This window comes from Oncorhynchus nerka, linkage group LG14 (genome assembly GCF_034236695.1).
Source record: "Oncorhynchus nerka isolate Pitt River linkage group LG14, Oner_Uvic_2.0, whole genome shotgun sequence".
Taxonomy (NCBI): Eukaryota; Metazoa; Chordata; class Actinopteri; order Salmoniformes; family Salmonidae; genus Oncorhynchus; species Oncorhynchus nerka.
In genome coordinates, this window is record NC_088409.1 from 26,282,907 (window position 1) to 26,296,756 (window position 13,850).

Consider the following 13,850-nt stretch of genomic DNA (forward strand, 5'->3'; position numbering starts at 1 on the left):
GGGCAGGGTTTCATAGGCATGACATCTTGGAGAACGGGCAGGGTTTCATAGGCATGACCTCTATGAGAACGGGCAGGGTTTCATAGGCATGACCTCTATGAGAACGGGTAGGGTTTCATAGGCATGACCTCTATGAGAACGGGCAGGGTTTCATAGGCATGACCTCTATGAGAACGGGCAGGGTTTCATAGGCATGACGTCTAGGAGAACGGGCAGGGTTTCATAGGCATGACCTCTATGAGAACGGGCAGGGTTTAATAGGCATGACCTCTATTAGAACGGGCAGGGTTTAATAGGCATGACCTCTATGAGAATGGGCAGGGTTTCATAGGCATGACCTCTATGAGAATGGGCAGGGTTTAATAGGCATGACCTCTAGGGGAACGGGCAGGGTTTAATAGGCATGACCTCTAGGGTTTCGTGCAGGATGGAGGATGCAAATGGAAGTCAGTGGTCGGCTCTCACTGCATGATCACACTTCTGATAATCTGTCTGCCGCACTTGGTGACTGGTTCCTGTTCTCATTTCACAGTTTCCTGTTTCAGACAAGGAAGTTGACTCAAGACTCACAGTTGCAGACAGAGAAAGACAGAACAGCAGTATGCCTCCCCAAGTTTTAAAAACAACTGAAAACAGAATTCTTCACCAACCTTATATTTCTTGCACTCGTACCTGAACTTGTCTTTTCTTCCTGGCACTGATTCTGCTGATAACCGCTATTTTTAAGAAGAGTCTACTCTCAATGATTGTGATATGTGGTTGATTTACCCTACTAAATATGTTTGAATGCACTGACCGTGAGTCATTCTGGCTAAGCGTCTGCTAAATGACTCCAATGTAAGAAGTTTTTCAGAAGTGCATATACAAAATGAAATGGCAGCACCCCGCATTAAGTTCTTCAGAAGTGACACAGACACACACACACACACACACACAATGTAGCTGTTGACAGATCCATTACTAGTAGAGAGAACAGAGTCTAGTCCTTTCGTTCACTGTGTTCCTCCACTCTCTGGCAGGGTCCAGGCCTCTTTTTTTCTAATTAAGAACATTCTTCACTTCATACCCTCACCCTACCCTCTCACACAATGCACCACCGGCCAGCTCCAACAAGCCCTGGTCAGGCCCTCTCTGTACGCAGCCTGCCTCTGTTCCGTACCATCTTCTAGGTCAGCACACCTGTCACTACCACGCCAGTTTTCTCTGTTTCTCTCTGTTCTTCTCCCTCTTTGTTCTGCAGGAGGAGTTCTGAATTTAGAGAGGTAGTGTGTTGGCTAAGCATAATAAATAAATAAAATTGTGAGGGATAAAAAAGTAATACGCTACATGAAAGCAGAATTTGTATGAACATAAATATTTAGTAGACTAATTATTATGCAGTAGTCTAGGCAGGAGAGTTTGTCAGGTTCCAGACAAGGAATTTGTGGGTAATGAAGATTAGAAAGTGTTGATCGAGCAGGCCATTCTTAGTGTTGTTTTACCACCCACTGTGCTGGTCTCATGATTTCTGCATGACCGTGCTTTTGTGCCCTAACTCAGTGGCCATAGTCTTTTGTTCTCGGGCTTGCGGTGGGCAGCACAGAGCTTCCATTCACCGAGGCTGTTTGTTGTCAATCTCGCGATCCGCACGCATTCCCGAGCACTCCGTCCCCCAGTCAAGCGCAAAAACCAAAAATATTGTTGCGCCACTGGTCCACACATTACAGTATTCCCTAAACAGGTCGACTCAGAGCTGATGGCGCGTCTGGCATTTAAGCCCTGAACAGCGCCTAACCGGCAGCTATGTCTCCCAGGCTGTATTCCGCCAAGACCATACCGGAAAAAACACTTCTCATCTGTGGTAGGCTAAGTGAATAACGTGATGCGCCTCCTCCTGTAATATTTTATTTTATAAGGGTGGGGACAAGTTTACCATTGAAGCTGCTTCACTCAACTCTGCCTCACGCCTTACACCAATACATAGTTTAGTTAGCTTCTTAGCTATCTGTAAAAAGGGTTAGTGATATTAGCCTTAGCCTATTTAGCTAACTTGAACCAGATAATCTCCCACTGCCACGATGGATATCAAACGTTGGCTCCGCCAAAGTATCCAAACAAAGCCGAAGGAGAGCAATGAGCAGCAGCAGCATCAAACCACCGAGGCCGCCGCCAAGCCCATTAGTGATGATGCTGCCGAGCTCCAGCTAGCTCCGCGTGCAGAGCCTTCCGCCTCTTTCACAAGCTCTGCCAGGATAATGGCTCCGCAGCCCATTCCACCTCCGACTGTTCCTGACGATCTTGGAACAGAGGAGCCAGCCCCGGTTAGCCTAGAATCCTACCCTAGCTGTCGGTTTTCTGTCCAAAAACATTTGTTTAATAGCAACTGGTTCATAGGAAGAGAGTGTCTGGAATATTTGGTTACTGCAGATGCAAAACAAATTCTCCCATGTCGAAAGTTCTGTGTTGGGTCCAATGTTAATGCAGACAAGGCCTTCACCAAATCTGGGTGTTCTAACTGGAAGCATGCTATTGATACAATCGATTCACTAGGCATGCATAACACGAAGAGCATTTTAAATGCACTGTACTGTGGAAAGAAAAACTAGTTTGGGTTTGGGTACTAAGAGGTCAACACTTGTTAATGATGGGCGGCTGGCAAGAAATCACATGTAAGTGTCGGTGATTGTGGACATTTATTGAGCTCCTTGTTTCAAACCAGCAACCACTGAGGGGGACATTGGATGCAATAGAGTCAAGAGCGGAGGGGGGCAGTGGACTTTTTCTGTCTATGATGGAACATACTCTCTGAGATGACAAGGAACTCGCCAAGGTGATTAGCACCATACCCCACAATACCACATACACGTCACACATGACTCTAAATGAAATCATAGGGCTTATTAGTGGTATTGTCACTGAGGAAGCTAAGTGCGAGAACTAATTGTCCACTTAGAGAAACGCGTTCAGCCAGCAGAGAAGAAGCATGCTACACTGAATGAAAGCTTAACTAATCCAACTGGCATTTGAGGGGGATCTTAACTAATCCAACTGGCATTTGAGGGGGATCTTAACTAATCCAACTGGCATTTGAGGGGGATCTTAACTAATCCAACTGGCATTTGAGGGGGATCTTAACTAATCCAACTGGCATTTGAGGGGGATCTTACAAAAAGTTTTGGAGAGAATGGAATGATCGATTACTCAGGAAGTTCCACAGAGCATCAATGAGGCTGCAAGTGTTCAGAAAAGATGAGTTACAGTTCATATAAGGAAATCAGTCAATTGAAATCGATTCATTAGGCTCTAATCCATAGATTTCACATGACTGTGCAGGGGCACAGGCCTAACCGTTGGGGAGCAGGGTTAGGCCTGTATACCTGTATAATGATAATGCTGTTTAATCAGCACTAATCACCTGCCAGATTGATGGATTATCTTGGCAAAGGAGAAATGCTCACTAACAGGGATGTAAACAAATTTGTGAACAAAATTTGAGGAAAGTAAGCTTTTTGTGCATACAGAACATTTCTGGGATCTTTTATTTCAGCTCATGAAACATGGGACCAACACTTTACATGTTGTGTTTATATTTGTGTTCAGTAGATTAGGTCATGCCTTTATTGATCTGATATTTAGTTTACTATGCCTACTACTTGGTACCTCTGGTTTGTTCTGTTCACTGAGATCGACTACAGATTTTGCGCCAACCTCACTGTCACTTCAAAAGCACTCAATGATCTCGGAGTGTCGTAATTTTGTTTATTGTGGGATAGCGTGATATAAGCACAATTCAATATCATTTCAATGCAAGAACCCTCAAAAATATTGCCCTCTCGATGATTTCAACTACCCCCTTATCCTGGCAATGGGTCTGCCCAACACCAGAGCCAATCGCATGCAAGGAACAAATAACCATTGAGCCACATTCAAACACCGCCAGAAAGCTGATGCCTAGAGGAAAAAGGTAATATACTGTAGCTAGCATCTGTCTCTGCCTCATATTTCTGAACAGCTCAAATAAAAACTACAGTAGGGAGAACAAGTATTTGATACATTGCCGATTTTGCCGATTTTCCTACTTACAAAGCATGTAGAGGTCTGTAATTTTTTATCATAGGTACACTTCAACTGTGAGAGACAAAAATCCAGAAAATCACATTGTATGATTTTTAAGTAATAATTTGCATTTGTTGTTATATCAATCCCGTTAGCCCAAAGAGGTTAACCTGTTACTCCTACCCCCTACTTTTTTGAACATTCTGTTAAAAATCTCGCAACATTTCAGCGCCCTGCTACTCATGCCAGGAATATAGTATATGCATATGATTAGTATGTGTGGATAGAAAACACTCAGACGTTTATAAAACTGGTTAAATCACGGCTGTGACTATAACAGAACGTGCGTTTCATCGAAAAGTGCAGGAAAATCTGATCACTGAAAATGGGAAAATATATCCATGCGCCACTTCAACCCATTGTTAAACGTGACCCACATTAAATGGGGCCGAGGTTGCAATACCTACAGCTTCCACACAATGTCAACAGTCTTGTCATTTGCCTACGATTTGTTTCTTGGTCAAACGATGCAGCGCAGTTCTTCCGGTCTCCGACCGGATATTTTGGTTGAGATTTACCCGGACATTATTTCCAGACGTACAGCTATAGAATATACATCGCCTTGTGATCAATTTGATCGCTTATTAACGTTTACTAATACCTAAAGTTGCATTACAAAAGTATTTCGAAGTGTTTTGTGAAAGTTTATCGTCGATTTTTTTAATTTAAAAAAATGACGTTACGTTATAAAACGCTATTTTTTTCCTTGATCACACAGTCTTCATAGATCGATATCTAGGCTATATATGGACCGATTTAATCGAAAAAAAGACCCAATAGTGATGTTTATGGGACATCTAGGAGTGCCAACAAAGAAGATGGTCAAAGGTAATGAATGTTTTATATTTTATTTGTGCGTTTTGTGTAGCGCCGACAAATTATTTAATTATTTTGTTTACGTCCCCTGCGGGTCTTTTGGGGTGTTACATGCTATCAGATAATAGCTTCTCATGCTTTCGCCGAAAAGCATTTTAAAAATCTGACTTGTTGCCTGGATTCACAACGAGTGTAGCTTTAATTCAGTACCCTGCATGTGTATTTTAATGAACGTTTGAGTTTTAACGAGTGCTATTAGCATTTAGCGTAGCGCATTTGCATTTCCAGATGTCTAGATGGGACGCCTGCGTGTCAGGTAGGAGCAAGAGGTTAAAGAAATAAATAAGCAAACATGTTTGGTGTTCACCAAAAGGCATGTGGGAGACTCTCCAAATTTATGGAAGAAGGTACCCTGATCAGATGAGACTAAAATGTCATTTTTTGGCCATCAAGGAAAACACTATGTCTGGAGCAAACCCAACGCCTCTCATCACCCCGAGAACAGCATGGTGGTGGCAGCATCATGCTGTGGGAATGTTTTTCATCTGCAGGGACTGGGAAACTGGTCAGAATTGAAGGAATGATGGATGGTGCTAAATACAGGGAAATTCTTGAGGGAAACCTGTTTCAGTCTTTCAGAGACTTGACACTGGGACGGAGGTTCACCTTCCAGCAGGACAATGAGCCTAAGCATACTGCTAAAGCAGCACTCGAGTGGTTTAAGGGGAAACATTTAAATGTATTGGAATGACCTAGTCAAATCCCAGACCTCAATCCAATTGAGAATCAGTGGTACCGCTTGCCGTGTGGTAGCAGAGAAAACAGTCTATGACTTGGGTAACTGGAGTCTCTGACAATTTTATGGGTTTTCCTCTGACAGCGCCTATTATATAGGTCCTGGATTGCAGGAAGCATGGCACCAGTAATGTACCTGGCCGTACACACTACACTCTGTAGCGCCTTATTGTCAGATGCCGAGCAGTTGCCATACCAGGCGGTGATGCAAACGGTCAGGATGCCCTCGATGGTGCAGCTGTATAACTTTTTGAGGATCTGAGGACCCATGCCAAAACTTTTCAATCTCCTGAGGGGGAAAAGGTGTTGTCGTGCTGTCTACAATGTATAAAATAGTAAAAAGACAAGAAAAACCTTGAATGAGTAGGTGAGTCCAAACTTTTGTCTGGTTCTGTGTATATATGTATGTATACAGTTGAAGTCGGAAGTTTACATACACCTAAGCCAAATACATTTAAACTCAGTTTTTCACAATTCCTGACATTTAATCCTTGGTGAAATTCCCTGTCTTAGGTCAGTTAGGATCACCACTTTATTTTAAGAATGTGAAATGTCAGAATAATAGTAGAGAGAATGATTTATTTCAGATTTTATTTTTTTCATTACATTCCGAGTGGGTCAGAATACACTCAGTTACATACACTCAGTTAGTATTTGGTAGCATTGCCTTTAAATGGTTTAACTTGGGTAAAACGTTTCGGGTAGCCTTCCACAAGCTTCCCACAATAAGTTAGGTGAATTTTGGCCCATTCCTCCTGACAGAGCTGATATAACTGAGTCAGGTTTGTAGGCCTCCTTGCTTGCACACCCTTTTTCAGTTCTGCCCACAAATGTTCTATAGGATTGAAGTCAGGGCTTTGTGATGGCCACTCCAATACCTTGTTGTCCTTAAAGCCATTTTGCCACAACTTTGGAAGTATGCTTGGGGTCATTGTCCATTTGGAAGACCCATCGATATAGGACTCGTTTTACTGTGAATATAGATACTTTTGTACCTATTTCTTCTAGCATCTTCACAAGGTCCTTTGCTGTTGTTCTGGGATTGATTTTCACTTTTCGCACCCAAGTACGTTCATCTCTAAGAGACAGAACGCATCGCCTTCCTGAGCGGTATGATGGCTTCGTGGTCCCATGGTGTTTATACTTGCATACTACTTGCATACTATACTTGCATACTATGTTTGTACAGATGAACGTGGTACCTTCAGGCGTTTGGAAATTGCTCCCAAGGATGAACCAGACTTGTGGAGGTTTACACATTTTTTTTGAGGTCTTGGCTGATTTCTTTTGATTTTTCCATGATGTCACTGAGTTTGAAGGTAGGCCTTGAAATACATCCACAGGTGGTTTGTTAACAAGAACAAGAATTTAACAAGAAATTTGTGAAGTAGTTGAAAAACGAGTTTTAATGACTCCAACCTCAATGTATGTAAACTTCTGACTTCAACTGTATATATATATTACACAAGCAAGACAGTCTACACACGAAATCTACACATTGCATTGGGACAAAACTAGCAGCATTTTGTGTGAAAATCCGGAACTGCAGGACACTTCATGTTTTGTGGATAAAATAAAAATGTACAGAGATCCATTCCTGACAGGCTGATCAGATTATCTTTCAGCCTCAGAGCTTGATAAGATTTAATAGCAGCTTCAGAGGCTGATAATTCAGGATGCTGCTTTCTTGGCTGTTTCATGAGTAATGGAGTAATGGAGGCATATTAGCAGTCCAAGTGCCTTATAGGCTGATACATACATATGATATGAGTGGGTGAGCTCTATTCCTGCCATGCTGATCAGATTCAATAGCAGCCTCAGAGGCTCATAAATCATGATGCTGCCATTTATGGTTCCATGTTGACTCAATTAACCACATCCCTCCTCTTTGCGGTAGTAAACTGTTGGGGAATAATCAGAATTAGTTGGTAACATAGGTAAGATGTTTTATATTCATCATATGTTTGTAAGTTACTTCTCATCAGAATGTTTATTTTTGTATAATACTGTGGCCGGGTTGCAGTTATCTGTTCTCTGTCAGGACTAAGTTACTTGGGCCGGAGAGAGGGGAGAGGTCAGGCGTGGATCTCTTGGCTCCACAATGTCTGTGTGCCAGTCAATGTGTCTCTGTGATCTTGTCAAGATAGGGTGGATGTGATATACTGTATGCCTGTTGATATGAGTATTTGTTTTATGGTTCTGAGTTTGAGAAAATAACATAGTTTAGGAGACAAAGCTGAACAATAAATTATGCCCAATGCTGTCTGGCTATGTGTGTCTTTGCTATAAAGGATCTCAGTTGCAATGTGTAAGGGACTCTCAGAGAATTCATTTGTAGACACTGAATTGATCTAAGAGTCACAGGGTTGTGATGGAGCTCATATAATTAAAGATGGACTTTATGATAACTCTGACTTGTGTGTGGTTTGCTCTCATGATTTGGTAAAATACAGGAAATTTCCACGACAAAACTCTTGCATATTGTGTCATTCTTAATCCCCCAGTGGGTCAGAAGTTTACATACACTCAATTAATATTTGGTACTAAAGTTCTACAATGAAAGGCAATGTAGTATTATTTAGGTTTAGCTGTGTATGACCTGTATGTCTCATCTCTCTCTGCCTGGGTGTAACTGTATGCACTTTGTCCCTTCAGTCACTCCATACCAAAAGCTAGAGCTCCTCTACTTCACTGAGCCTGGGGTTCCGGAATTCTAAAGGAGTCCTACAGGAATCCAGTCTACTTACAGCTCCTGCAAGACTGGGTTTATTTGATTTGAACCAGTCCAGTCTATTGTTGATTTAGGGACAATGTTAATGAGGAAATCTGATGATTAAGAGTTGGAATTCTGCTTAAAAAAAAATATATATTTCCCTGTTTATATCATGGAACAAAAGTATAACATAAAGAAAGGGTGTGTGTGTGTCTTTAAATAACACATTCCCTGCATAGTGCACTGCTAGTCCTGGCCATTGGTAGTGGGAATAGAGTGCCATTTCAGATGTACATACTCATTGCCGGCATGTTTATGTAGTAGAAGGATGCCATGGCAACCAAGACTGGTCCTGAACCGGAAGACTAACATGTCAATCCGCTTGTTGATGAAGGTCCTTCTGAGATAGGCACTGCTCAGATGTCTTAATCAGGTCATGCCCAGTTGTTTGGGAGTTGAGGTGTTTTGCAGATGAAACCATGAAAAGCCCATCTCATGTCAGCCCTCTAGAACAAGCTCGATGTCTACTCTAGGGGGTATGCTCTTTTAAGAGCATCTTTCAGAATGTTGCAGATAGAAATGTAATGCATAGAATAATATACGATGCCACCCTTTTGTATAATAGATGGTTAGTCCACGTTGTACATTCTTACAGTATTTCTATCGGTATTCTGCATGTTGTGTTTCACTTAATATTCCCTAATTAATTTGTGCTTAAACCATACTGTCAGATAGTAATCAGTCTTACATACCAGATGATCCTAAAGGGACCTCATCTCATTCATGATTATCATGCACTAAATATCTATGGACTATAGCAGCACAGCTGCAAGAAGTAGGGGTGCTGAGGGTACTGCATCACTCGATGAGAATTCAGAATAAGAAAAACAGTTTCCACAAGAGTAGTGCACTGGGCCTTTACTCGTCCTGGGCCTTTATTAGTCCTGGGCCTTTACTAGTCCTGGGCCTTTACTAGTCCTGGGCCTTTATTAGTCCTGGGCCTTTACTAGTCCTGGGCCTTTACTCGTCCTGGGCCTTTACTAGTCCTGGGCCTTTATTAGTCCTGGGTCTTTACTAGTCCTGGGTCTTTACTAGTCCTGGTCCTTTATTAGTCCTGGGCCTTTACTAGTCCTGTCTTTACTAGTCCTGGGCCTTTTTCTAGTCCTGCCTTTACTAATCCTGCCTTTACTAGTCCTGGGCCTTTACTAGTCCTGTGCCTTTTTCTAGTCCTGCCTTTACTAGTCCTGGGCCTTTTTCTAGTCCTGCCTTTACTAATCCTGCCTCTACTAGTCCTGGGCCTTTACTAGTCCTGTGCCTTTGCTAATCCTTGGCCTTTACTAATCCTGGGCCTTTACTAGTCCTGTCTTTACTAGTCCTGGGCCTTTACTAGTCCTGGGCCTTTACTAATCCTGGGCCTTTGCTAATCCTTGGCCTTTACTAATCCTGGGCCTTTACTAGTCCTGGGCCTTTACTAGTCCTGGGCCTTTACTAGTCCTGGGCCTTTGCTAATCCTGGGCCTTTACTAATCCTGGGCATTTACTAGTCCTGTCTTTACTAGTCCTGGGCCTTTACTAGTCCTGGGCCTTTACTCGTCCTGGGCCTTTACTAGTCCTGGGCCTTTACTCGTCCTGGGCCTTTACTCGTCCTGAGCCTTTACTCATCCTGGGCCTTTACTAGTCCTGGGCCTTTACTAGTCCTGGGCCTTTACTCGTCCTGGGCCTTTACTAGTCCTGGGCCTTTACTAGTCCTGGGCCTTTACTAGTCCTGGGCCTTTACTAGTCCTGGGCCTTTACTCGTCCTGGGCCATTACTAGTCCTGGGCCTTTATTAGTCCTGGGCCTTTACTAGTCCTGGGCCTTTATTAGTCCTGGGCCTTTACTAGTCCTGGGCCTTTATTAGTCCTGGGCCTTTACTCGTCCTGGGCCTTTATTAGTCCTGTCTTTACTAGTCCTGGGCCTTTTTCTAGTCCTGCCTTTACTAATCCTGCCTTTACTAATCCTGCCTTTACTAGTCCTGGGCCTTTACTAGTCCTGTCTTTACTAGTCCTGGGCCTTTTTCTAGTCCTGTCTTTACTAATCCTGCCTTTACTAATCCTGCCTTTACTAGTCCTGGGCCTTTTTCTAGCCCTGCCTTTACTAGTCCTGGGCCTTTTTCTAGTCCTGCCTTTACTAATCCTGCCTCTACTAGTCCTGGGCCTTTACTAGTCCTGGGCCTTTACTCGTCCTGGGCCTTTACTAGTCCTTGGCCTTTATTAGTCCTGGGCCTTTACTAGTCGTGGGCCTTTACTAGTCCTGGGTCTTTACTAGTCCTGGGCCTTTACTAGTCCTGGTCCTTTATTAGTCCTGGGCCTTTACTAGTCCTGGGCCTTTACTAGTCCTGTCTTTACTAGTCCTGGGCCTTTTTCTAGTCCTGTCTTTACTAATCCTGCCTTTACTAATCCTGCCTTTACTAGTCCTGGGCCTTTTTCTAGCCCTGCCTTTACTAGTCCTGGGCCTTTTTCTAGTCCTGCCTTTACTAATCCTGCCTCTACTAGTCCTGGGCCTTTACTAGTCCTGGGCCTTTACTCGTCCTGGGCCTTTACTAGTCCTGGGCCTTTATTAGTCCTGGGCCTTTACTAGTCGTGGGCCTTTACTAGTCCTGGGTCTTTACTAGTCCTGGGCCTTTACTAGTCCTGGTCCTTTATTAGTCCTGGGCCTTTACTAGTCCTGGGTCTTTACTAGTCCTGGGCCTTTACTAGTCCTGTCTTTACTAGTCCTGGGCCTTTTTCTAGTCCTGCCTTTACTAATCCTGCCTTTACTAATCCTGCCTTTACTAGTCCTGGGTCTTTACTAGTCCTAGGCCTTTACTAGTCCTGTCTTTACTAGTCCTGGGCCTTTTTCTAGTCCTGCCTTTACTAATCCTGCCTTTACTAGTCCTGGGCCTTTTTCTAGTCCTGCCTTTACTAGTCCTGGGCCTTTTTCTAGTCCTGCCTTTACTAATCCTGCCCCTACTAGTCCTGGGCCTTTACTAGTCCTGTGCCTTTGCTAATTCTGGGCCTTTGCTAATCCTTGGCCTTTGCTAATCCTGGGCCTTTACTAGTCCTGGACCTTTACTAGTCCTGGGCCTTTACTAGTCCTGGGCCTTTGCTAATCCTGGGCCTTTACTAGTCCTGTCTTTACTAGTCCTGGGCCTTTACTAGTCCTGGGCCTTTACTCGTCCTGGGCCTTTACTCGTCCTGGGCCTTTACTCGTCCTGAGCCTTTACTCATCCTGGGCCGTTACTAGTCTTTTTCTCGTTATGTCAGTCACTGATATTCAGTAAATAGCCCATGTCAGCTAACATTTTTTTGATTGCTAAGTTAGTTTAGCAGTGTCACGGTCGTCCTCCTCTTCATCTGAAGAGGAGAGGCGAGAAGGATCGGAGGACCAAAATGCGGCGTGATATGTGTTCATCATGAATTTTAATAAAGAAAACACTGAACACTGAAACACTACACAAAAACAGTAAACAAAATAACAACCGTGACGCTAATGCGAGCTGCGCTGAAACAAGCCATCAACATAGACAATCACCCACAAACAAACAGTGCAACCCAGGCTACCTAAGTATGATTCTCAATCAGAGACAACTAATGACACCTGCCTCTGATTGAGAACCATACTAGGCCGAAACATAGAAATCCCAAATCATAGAAAATCAAACATAGACTGCCCACCCAACTCTGACCATACTAAATAAATACAAAACAAAGGAAATAAAGGTCAGAACGTGACAAGCGGCAGTTATCTAAACTTGTTAACATGGTGGAATTACCAGCCGGGTGGCCTCCATTGATTTCAAATTTAACAAACTGCAAGACATTTTTCTCCACTCCACTCTACCTATGGAAAATTGTATAGAATTACAGGAAATTAGCTGTTAAACTGCAAATGTTCCTCTCTGCCCCATAGCAAAATTAGTAGAATTGCAGGAAATTAGTTTAAAAATTGCAAAATCTTTCTCTCTGGCCCATGGCAAAATGTGTAGATGTGCAGCAAACTTGCTTTAAAACTATAGGCTCGTGAGACCATCCTGAAATCTCCAGAGCTTCCACTGTTCTGCCTACAGTTTGAATCCACAAGTGAACCAGAGTGGAAGCTTGCGAGTTCAACATGGTAATGAGAGGGTACTATGACTATGAATTTGAGAGAGTAAACATTTCTCCTACATCATTCTTCAGCATTATGTGGCAGGGCTACCATTTATGTTTCCATTAGGACTATGGAGTGCACCATTAAGTTGAAACAATATTATGTTACACAATATCAGATGCGTAACTTACTGTACTGCAATGCTTCAGAGACACCATTCCTCTTATCACAGCGTTCCTTGCTGATGAATCACTAAGTTTTCCTCCATCTTGTCTTATTAGCCAATGATGTACTGCCTGAGAGAGAAAATAACGTTTCTGCTATTTTAGACCCTTCTTACATTTTCTTGTTATTCCTACCTTTCTTTGGACTAAATGACTGTTCCAATGGCTTCCAACGTGCAATCCCCTGGTCCTATGTAAACCAATCAGCCCGACAAGCATGTCCATATGTAAATATGTCAATGAATCATTGTGACACTGAATTTTGAAAGGAGGCTGTCAGATACTTTCATAAAACTTACTTGTAGCACATGGAACCAGCAAAGTAACATTGCAGACTGTGGGACAACTGAGGGGTGGGTGGGGGGGGGGGGGGGTGTTTAACAACTGTAGGCATCTAATATGTTGCATTAATGCTCCCAACTGGACTATAGTATAAATCCATTATACTTTGTGATACCCCAAAGATATATACCCAATTTTGTTTATAATAATACACCCTTCTGACTACCCAATTCCAATACGCAATTACTTTGACCCTATCTGCTCCTGCACCATGCCAACGGTCTGGGAGGACAGGACACCACCTCTCAACACACTCTCTAACTCTTCAGAAGTCAAATCTCGTACACCCAAGTACTGCAGCTGCCAACACAACATCTATTTTCTGTCATTGACATTCCATTTCTGAGGTACAGTTGATGACCATTGCTATGAATGCTAAGAAGCCCACCTTACTGAAGCATATATCACTCCTTGTCCTATTCCTTTGTGGTGGTACAGATCTACTACTCACAGGCATACCACTGGAAGTAGGGGTGCTGAGGGTGCTGCAGAATATAAAATACAAATGTAACTTTTTTTTGTTCCACAAAATTAGTGCACTGGGCCTTTAATAGTCGAGTTCGAGCAAAAAGACTTGTCCAGCAAAAGGCCTGGATCCACTTTCTCCAAGAATTGAACTCCCGCTGGGCAAAACTCATCTTTATCATAACCATGTCCATCAATGCAAGGCTCAGCTTGCGAGATCCTCACCACACCTTCCACCTCACTTAAATCTCCCTCATTCACTTCCAGTTCACTTCCAGAACTCGGTCTGGTG